Here is a 9,394-nt window from a genome sequence, read left to right on the forward strand (position 1 = left end):
TGTGCATCAACTATATAATTGTCTTATAAATTGCCTGGAGGTTCAAGTCACTTTACTAGCTTACATTTTTCTGGATCAAGTTTTTCCTTTTTTCCTAGTGCTGAAGAATCAGGATTTCTTATATATATATATATATATATATATATATATATATATATATGTGTGTGTGTGTGTGTGTGTGTGTGTGTGTGTGTGTGTGTGTGTGTGTGTGTGTGTGTGTATGTATATATATATACAAATATATATATATATATATATATATTCTTTTCTTATTGCTAACAATCATAATTATCATCATCGTTAGGCATATAATTATGGAAAACATGCAATAATATATCCACTTTTTGTCTATAAGATATTGGTTGTTTTAATTCTTTCTTTGGAAAAACTAAAATGTGAAAGGTGTCTGAATAATTGAACTAGGTTGAATGAAGATATTTGTTATTTCCATCATGTCCCTCAATTCACATTGATTTCTATAGTCCATAACATAATTCTGACAACTATCCTTCTCATTGTCTGTTGTTGATATCATTTCAAGATTTCTTGTCTTCCCAAGTTCTGAAACAAAATCTCACAGTTTCTCTAATTTGATGGCCAATTTAGCTTAAATGAGCCAATTAGCCATTAGCTGAATGAACATGGTCTTCTGCGTGCAAACTTGTTGACTGAATTCTGCATTTTCTTGATTTATTGTGGTACTATAAATTTAGTAATTTAAAATATTTAGTCGATGTTTCTTATCGTTCGATGACCTGATTTGTGGAAATATTTTCAACATTTATATGGACATAGAGAGATCTGATAGTTGTGTAAAGTTGTTTGAATTTGTTTAGAAGATCTGCCAAGTTAATAAGTACTTACTATATATTATATATATATATATATATATAATATTGTTTATTTACTAGTTGTGATATTTATACAAAACATATGTAATTACATAAATACTTTTGAATTGAAAAGAGATCATTGTGATGACTCAAATAAGCAAATAGTATTGATTTCAAAATGAAGTGAATGGTAAAGCAACTAATGGTGATTACTATAGTCTAATATGAGAAGAAACATAACAAAAAGATTTCCATACTTAGAGATTGCTTTCTCAATATATGACATGAAACTATGTGGTGGAATGCTAAATCAGACAAATTTCAGGTTCTCATGACAAGGCTAATGATATTATTAAGGAATTAAAGAAACAAAGCATTGCTGTTAGTTATCAGATTCATATGTTCTTTTATGTCTCTGATGGTCTCACAAATAATTTATTTGTGGAATTATCACATCTAGCTTTTCCTGCATGCATTCTTTGTTGGAAAATATATTAATGTACTCTAACCCACTAAGATTAGCTGACAAACAACATTTAGATTGCCTTTTTTAGCATCTCTTTTTGTGGTGTTATTCATGTCACATATATTTTTTCATTAAGGTAGTGAATTTTGGGAAGTAAAAAAGCAAACTACATTTTAGTATATCGATTAAAACATTTAGACGCGCGCTATGTATGCATTAGAATTTGTTGGGATCAGATATATTTCTCTTGTATGCATTTTTAGCTGTCTTTGTAAAAATGGATGAATTATGCAAAGCAAGATCCATTACTTACAAATGTTCATGTGATATAATTAGCTATTCTTCTATGATAATGTTTTTAGAATAGATGCAGGTAAAAGAACTACAAAAAGGAAGCAAATCATCATATATGCTGTATTATTTTTCAACACGAATTTTATAAGAAAAAGCTTATATTGTTATTTTTCCAATTATCTAATTATTGGATTCAGTATATGTAGAAAAAAAAAATAATTCTGACTCCAGTCATCAGCAGCACCTGCTTATTATAAATATATAGTACCTGATCATGTATAAACACATGAAAAATGCCCTCAATAGGTAGGTATTAATATTATGCATGGAGTTTCTTGATCTCTAATTCACAGACACTTACATGGTCATTGGAAATGGTAGGATGTTGTGGAGTTCCTTGAGTTAATTTCCATCATGGTAAAAGAACAAAATGTCAAGTTCATTTATATGAACTGTGGTAGGAAGCTAATGCTTGAGTTGAAATCTGAAAGTGGCTGGCTGAGATCACAGATCAGTAAGGAAAGATCAAAAGAAAGCCAGCTACTCAATGTTCTCAAAGAATGAAGTATCCCATAGAATTGCAATATATACTGTTCTATCATGAGAGAAAGATAAGAAATTTAAATAGAACAGAAATATTTTGTATAAGCTCGAGAAGTTCTACATGCATGAATTGAAGGGAAAACACAAACAGATAAATGACATTTGCCGTGTATGACAAGAAGACAGGGAATATGTGTTAAAAGAGATACAAAGAGTTATGTGTTCTTAGCCATAGAGCAAGGAATCCAGTTCCATATTGCTGGTATCCATCCACAAGCAAAGAGTTCTAATATGCTCAAAATGAAAACAAAATTGTGAAAGAAACAAGCCATATGATCCAGGAATAGGAAGGACCAATGAATGGAAAAAAATTATATACTTGAGAGATCATTGCAACAACAAAAAAAATCACATTTTGTTAGCCAATCTAAAGCTGAAATTAATTCACCTTGCAGCAGCTGACAAATCATTTGTGTGACCAACAGCTTCAACTCAACAGCAGAAATCATCTCCCAAGTCCAAATGAAGTCACAAAGCAGGTCAAGTATTGTCACCTACTCATGTACTGTTTAATCAAAACTCTATGTGCTTTCTATGTGTGATTAAAAGCCAATACGGGAAGTCTCAACATCAAATTCTTACCGTAAAAATAATCCAAATGATTATTCTTTTAACAGAAACATTAGAACAAGTAATCGAATAACAAATCGAAAATTTTTGCACAGAGTCCATTATGCGGTAGAGCAAACCCAAAGGATAAGAGACAAAATAACCTCAGAAGTGAGTCTACTCAAGGCTTTTGCCAATCTTTCTTCATTCCTTCTTACTCCAGACTTCGAATGGCCATGGTTGGCTTTGAGATCCTCATTGTCGTCCATTGTGCCCGTCATCGTAGCTGCTGTTCCCCTCACTTGTGCCCAGTCTCCGGCTGGAACACAGGTATAAGCAAGCAACATAGCAAGGTGTTAGCAGATTTCAAACCACGACATGGCTAAGATTAATGGGAGACAGATGGAAAGGATGAGGTTACAGATAATTAAAATTGGCTTGTCATGATAAGAGTAATGTTGCTTGTCCTGTCTCACATTTTGCAGTCAATTATTTGGCCATTCTGAAATAGCTTGCAAGGAGATAGATACCTTTAGGGACTTCCATGGTTTCAACTTCTTTTTTGAACGGAAAATGTGCCTTGCATCTGCAAACTAGTTGCTCTTGTTCTAGACATATTCGGTAGAATTTGCTGGTTCAGCATCCCAAAACATAGTTTACAACCATGACAACATCTCATGATAATCTCAAAGTACAAAATGAAGATTATTTCGGTTAGCCATTACTACAAGCGATGTAACTTCACAATCAAAACCAATCCAACTAGTGTGGTCAAATTTTGGTGACCATACTGAAATCTGAATAATAAACACCATGAAGTTCTAATAACGTCGATCCAAGTTTTCGAAGAAGGTAATGTTCATTAAACATGGAGTTAAGACTATGCAACACCAATATATAAAAGCAATGGTGCAGAAATTTTCATTTACATCAAAACTATTGCCAACTGCCAGCCCTGAGACACCACAATGAATATCATTGTAGATAATGGGTTTCTTGGAAAGAGAAAACAAATTTAAGGAAAGATGTGTATGATCTATCATAACAAGTTCTTGGACAATCATATCTAATATCAATATGTAGATGAAGTGCTCTTGGCCAATGATGAACTGATCTGAAGCATAAGCAGATAGACTGGAATGAATTCCTGGTCTCCTCGAGCTCTGACCTTTATCTCATAATCATCAAGGGTAGCTTTAATTCCTTTCCAGATCTGATCCTCACCTTGTGAATCAAGCCACAGAGAGTTCTGAAGAGGTGTCAGGTTATTCCTCTGCAATGGAGATTGTAACTCATCAGGGGCTCGATAGGACAGGTGGTGGAGTATCATGCTGGATGGCAGATCCTTAAGAAGTGGCGACCCTCCAAGTTGAGATGTCTCCAGAAAGATGACAGGCCCGAGTGCACCAAGTGCTTGATATGGTGCACCAACGGGAAACAAGTTCTGTCCAACAGTAAGCTCCAGCTTTGCCATATCCCTTGCCACCCTCAGCTTACCTGACTCAGAGAGAGGCCTCACCAGAGCAGAATGTCCGATGAAGAATATCAAGACTCGAGAGGCCATTCTGCGAACTAGCATGGTGCATATTGTCTCAGAACAAGACGCAGATGAAGGCATAATCTTGGACAGGAACTCATTCCGGAAATGGAGTGTGCATTTCTGCAACTCATCCATGTAACTAGAGGCATTATTATCCATTGCTGTATCCATTCACTCTGCTCCGTAATCTTATTCATGGATTTGCAGGATGCAGGATTCCAGACGATCAAGCATTGCTTGGAATAAGGAGGTTACTGAGTCACATGCAACTCCATAGACGACTCCAAGAGAAGGAGACAGGACATCTGAAGCTATACTTGGAAGCGAAGAGGTAGTGTCCAATATGCGAGTATGGATCTCCTGCAGATGCTGGCAAAGGGCAAAATTCTTGATTTGGGCTGCAGTTGCATGACCTGTAAGTTGGCAGGCTTCAGGGCCTGTGGATACCTAACAGTCAGAAATATAGTGGCATTAGATAAAAAATCTGACCAATTAACCAAAGTTAAAGAAGGCACATTATGTGATAGCCAATGATGGTCCTAGTTTTTCATGGTTGATCAATACCCCTGGAACTTGGTTCAGAAAATAAATTCAGAAGTATGGTTCAGAAAGACGAAAAACAAATTCTTTCCCAATCAGAAATCTACTTACTTATTATATATGAACAATAATTACTTCAATCAGATCCAATCAGAATTTGAACTTTTTGTGCTCTAAATGGACTATATTTGCCTCTTTAAAAAAATAGATTATTTAGAATAAAAAAACCAGGCCTAGATTTTCATCATACTATGAACTCTAACTTAAAATAATCAGACCATATTGCATCAGTTCAATTTCTTTATATCACAATATTTTGAAATGTGCCATTGGTAATCATGCAGTTTTCACAAATTGATTATGAAAAGCAGCATCGAAGTCTTACCCAAAGTTAACGGTATTGAAACATTTAAATTTACTTTTATTTGGTAACAGCGGGACATACAATGATCTAATTTCATATTTATGACAAGAAATATTGAACCATCTAAAGATTTAAGGACTAAACAATATTGACTTTGATAGGACTTGTTAAGTCCTGAAGGGAAATAATACTTATTTGCTGTTGGTTTCTATATTAAGAAAGAAATACCCCTTTCCTCTTCTTTAGAGTCGGGAAAGCAGATACTTGAGAGTGGAGTGTCTTGCCCTCAGACACCTTTACTCTAGCTAAAGAAAGGGAAGAGAGGAGACTTCTGACAGCAGGAATGGAACGTAGAGACAAGCCCCTTTCTTACTCTTTCCACACGGGGAAGCATCCATCGGTCCCTCGAACACTCTTTTCCCTCTTACTAGCAGGGAAGGGAATAGGAATGGAATACTTACTGACAGCAGGAATGAACCTCTTTTCTTATTCTTTGGACTTGGGCAAGTCTCAATTTCGAGTTATGAACCTTGCCCTCACATATTGACTCAGGCAGCCTAAGGGCTTCCCTCAGACACCTAACCGACTCGGTAGAAGATTTCCCATCTGTAGGGGCTCCTCCACCTCAGACACCAACACCAACTCAGGAAAGTCTCTCCTGGCCTCAAACGCTATAGTAGTTGAATTGAACCTCTTCGGAGGACAAGTGAGACTATCTTACAGAAGGAACATCGGAACAATTTCACGGAGTTAGCACTGAAACTCTCCCGAGTCAACTGAGACAATAAGCTGATTCGTAGTATAAAGACAATAGGCTCAGTATTTCCCCTACCTGTCGTGTTGGTTACCACTCTGGATAGGCAACTAACTTGTCTTTCCTTCCCAATCTATAGAATCAATGAATCTACCAATCGGCTCTGCCTGTATGTCCGTCAATAGGCCTGTGAATTGAAACCTCTAACAACAAAGATTCAGCAATCATCTCACCTTATAAACATACAAAACAGTCTGAGCGAATGTTAAGAAATGAGGTCAAAGATTAGAGATGACATAAGTTTTCACTACAATTTCTACAATTTGATATGTTCACACATATAAATTAAAAGATTAAGTCTGGAATATGGATATGGCTTGCATCTACTATAATTTGATATGTTCCAAAGAATCCAAACCATTTAGTAATGAAAAAGAGATTAAATCAGATGCTACACATGTTTAACAGACTTCAAGTTGAATTCAGAGAATACGGATCTCAGAGATAGAAACAGATTTTTAATTTCTAATTTCGTCATCTAAGCACTTCATAAGGAAACAAGGAATGTTGATCTATAGCTGCTAAGCTTAAGACAATGCACCATATCATACTACTCTAGCTTGTTCTCAAGATTTTTACATTAAAATAGATAACTAGATTCGATTTGAAAGAAGTTGACTTTCTGAAATTATAATGGACTACAACTTGTGATCCTTAAATCAGCTTTAACTTGTTAAAAAAACTCGGTAGTTTCCACCTTACAAAAACAATCAGTATCAAAACTTCCAGAGAGGAAACAAAATCATAAAACTTAACAATCAAGAAATACTCTGGATAATGAAAACTCTGACTAGTTAGCATCCTAGAAGATATCTCAAACCTAAATTCAGTTGTATATAACAATACAGAACAGATAATAAGTAACAGAAGTATAACAAGTAACCAAAACTAACATTTGTAAAATTAAGCTTAAGATTCACTTCATAACTAAAAAGTAGGTACACAAGTTAAATATCTTTTGAAGGGACTTAACTGTTGGAAATTATTTACCTGGTATCCAGCTCTCTCAGCTAACAAGAGCAGAACTTTGCCAATTTCATGTAACACTAGAAGTATAAGGTGTCCATGCATTCTCACAACTTCAATCTATTCTTGAATATGCAATATAATTCTAGAGATCTGATCCTTGGATGGAATACTTCCATGGCTAGATACTGGGAATATGCTCTTTACATTGTCTGAGAGACGACTTAGGTATAGAGCTAGAAATGCGGCCTGGAATATGTTAATGGCAGAAACCAATTGTTCCTTTGTTTCAGGGTTGAGAGCTGGTAGAACCCCCTTAACATCAGTGTCACGTGAAATTCATTCAAGAAGATTCTCAATCATAGATAACAGCTTCGGGTACATCTGAGTAAATGCTACTTTGACAAAACTAGATGCTGTGAAAGCAGACTTCATTTGGTTTGCAAAAGCTTTCACAAGTGCTTCCCAAATCTGATCTGTTAATAGAGGATCACCCTCCTGCACAATATCCAGGAAGGAGAAATAAGAAAGAAACTCTGGAACCATAGATCATTCAAAAAGATAAGTGAATGTGTGAAACTAAAATCTGTTTTAGAATAAAAGGTCCAACAGATAACCTTGGACTCAAGAAGAATAAAAATGAAGTGTAGTTTACTAGATACTACAACATGAACATGCCCTTTTAAAATGCCATGAGATGCTAAAAGTTTTTTTGCCATATTGGAAGGCCAACAACGATATTTGTACAGTGTGAATCCTACTACAAATACAATTGACAAGTCTATTATCTGTTTAAGAAAAAAAAAAAAGCTTCCATGGTAGTGGTAGAGCTACATAAACCTCGGCTAAGATGGAACAAAAGTGAAAGTTTGATGAACCTATCATTAGGAGACTGCGCCAAACTATTGAAGTAATGGGACAAGGATAATTTATTGCTTTGATAGTTGACCACTTGTTTTATATCCCAGGTTTCTGGATAACAACCTAACTAAAGAGTGAAACACCCTGATGGCAAGTCAGGGGGATCCTTTTATCTACCACCCATCTGGTTGACCATTAATAAAACTCAATTTGATGCCAACAGTGATGTTAGGGCAGAGGAAGGAAAAAAAAACGCATTGAATTTTGAATAATCTGATGAAGAAATGCCTAAGTTAAGTTGATGTCAATTTCGCATTTGATTGAGGTGCTATGGTAAAACGTCCAAAGTCAGCATAAAATGAGAAAATTGGAATTTGTATTTTAACTACAAAACAGGCAAACATAACCAGGTGATTTACACTATGCCAATCATGGAAGTATCCTCAAGATCAGAAGTTATTTTACAGCACAGGATTAAGCCCACCATTTTTATGACAGCTCCAAGGTTTCAGAAATGAAGATCATTATATTTAAGCAGCTTGATCTAAACAAAGCAATCATATAAAGATACTAATTTCTTATTAAAAGCTTGGGAGAAAGAGCCTAATCCGAGAGAAAATTGGACTCACTTGCCAAACTTCATGGAGGAACAGGACCTGCGTGAAGGGCACCCTCTTCTTTGATAGCACAATATGCAGATGCCATATAGCCGTTACAACCTTGTGGAGCTCGTCCATTCACCTCGCCGTCCTCTCCCAAAGAGCCTCCGCGGCCCTCTTCCCTCCCCCAACCTGCGGTGTCCCGCTCCTCTGCACACCGCCGGGCCCGAAACCCCCAGACGACGTCGAGATCGCTTTCATGTCGAGCGCCGTCCCCACGTTATTGACGGCCGCCCCCTTGTACTTGCTGACGAGGGTGTCGACAGAGGATCTGAGCTCGCCGAGGTTGTAGAACACCTGGAGGCCACACCAGATGTCGTTCCGGTTGGACTCGTCCATGCCCCGCTCGACGGCCTTCATGGCCTCGCCGCGCAGCCGGCTTCCGGTCTCCGAGAGCCAGCGTATCTCATCCTCGACGACGGAGATACCGGCAAGGTTGCCCTCCTGGTAGAGGAGCTCCATCTCACGGTGCATCTCGGCGGCCTTGTCGAGGTCGAGGCGGTCGGGGGGGCCCCCGGCGACAAGGTCACGGAGCCTGCGGCAGAGGCCGAGAAGTCGGGCGGCGGAGGCGAGGAGGCCGGCGGGAGGTTAGAAAGCTGGAGGGTGTGGGCCCGGACGGCGCGGCGGGGCTCGGCAAAATCGTGGCGGGCGCGGCGGAGGGAGTCCACACCGGAGCGGACTTCGGCGAGGGAGGACTCAGCGGATCGGAGGGAAGCGAGCTGGGAGAGGAGGGAGGGGTGACGACCGAGCACCTCAGCGCGGAGTTGGGTCTGGAGGGGTTGGAAGGGGTCCTGGAGGGACTCCGCGAGGGCGGCGGCGGAGCCGGAGCTGAGTGCCTGGGAGGAGAAGCGGGCGGAGTCGAAGTCGCGGGAGAGGAAGGCGGAGAATACGGGGTCGGAGGCGAA

General features: G+C 38.4%; 1 pseudogene; it reads right to left on the minus strand.

Annotated features, from left to right (window-relative positions):
- Positions 1-3,643: 3,643 nt before the first annotated feature.
- On the minus strand, positions 3,644-9,394 carry LOC103973893 (conserved oligomeric Golgi complex subunit 5-like; annotated as a pseudogene).

Source organism: Musa acuminata, chromosome BXJ1-9, assembly GCF_036884655.1.
Source record: "Musa acuminata AAA Group cultivar baxijiao chromosome BXJ1-9, Cavendish_Baxijiao_AAA, whole genome shotgun sequence".
Taxonomy (NCBI): domain Eukaryota; kingdom Viridiplantae; phylum Streptophyta; class Magnoliopsida; order Zingiberales; family Musaceae; genus Musa; species Musa acuminata.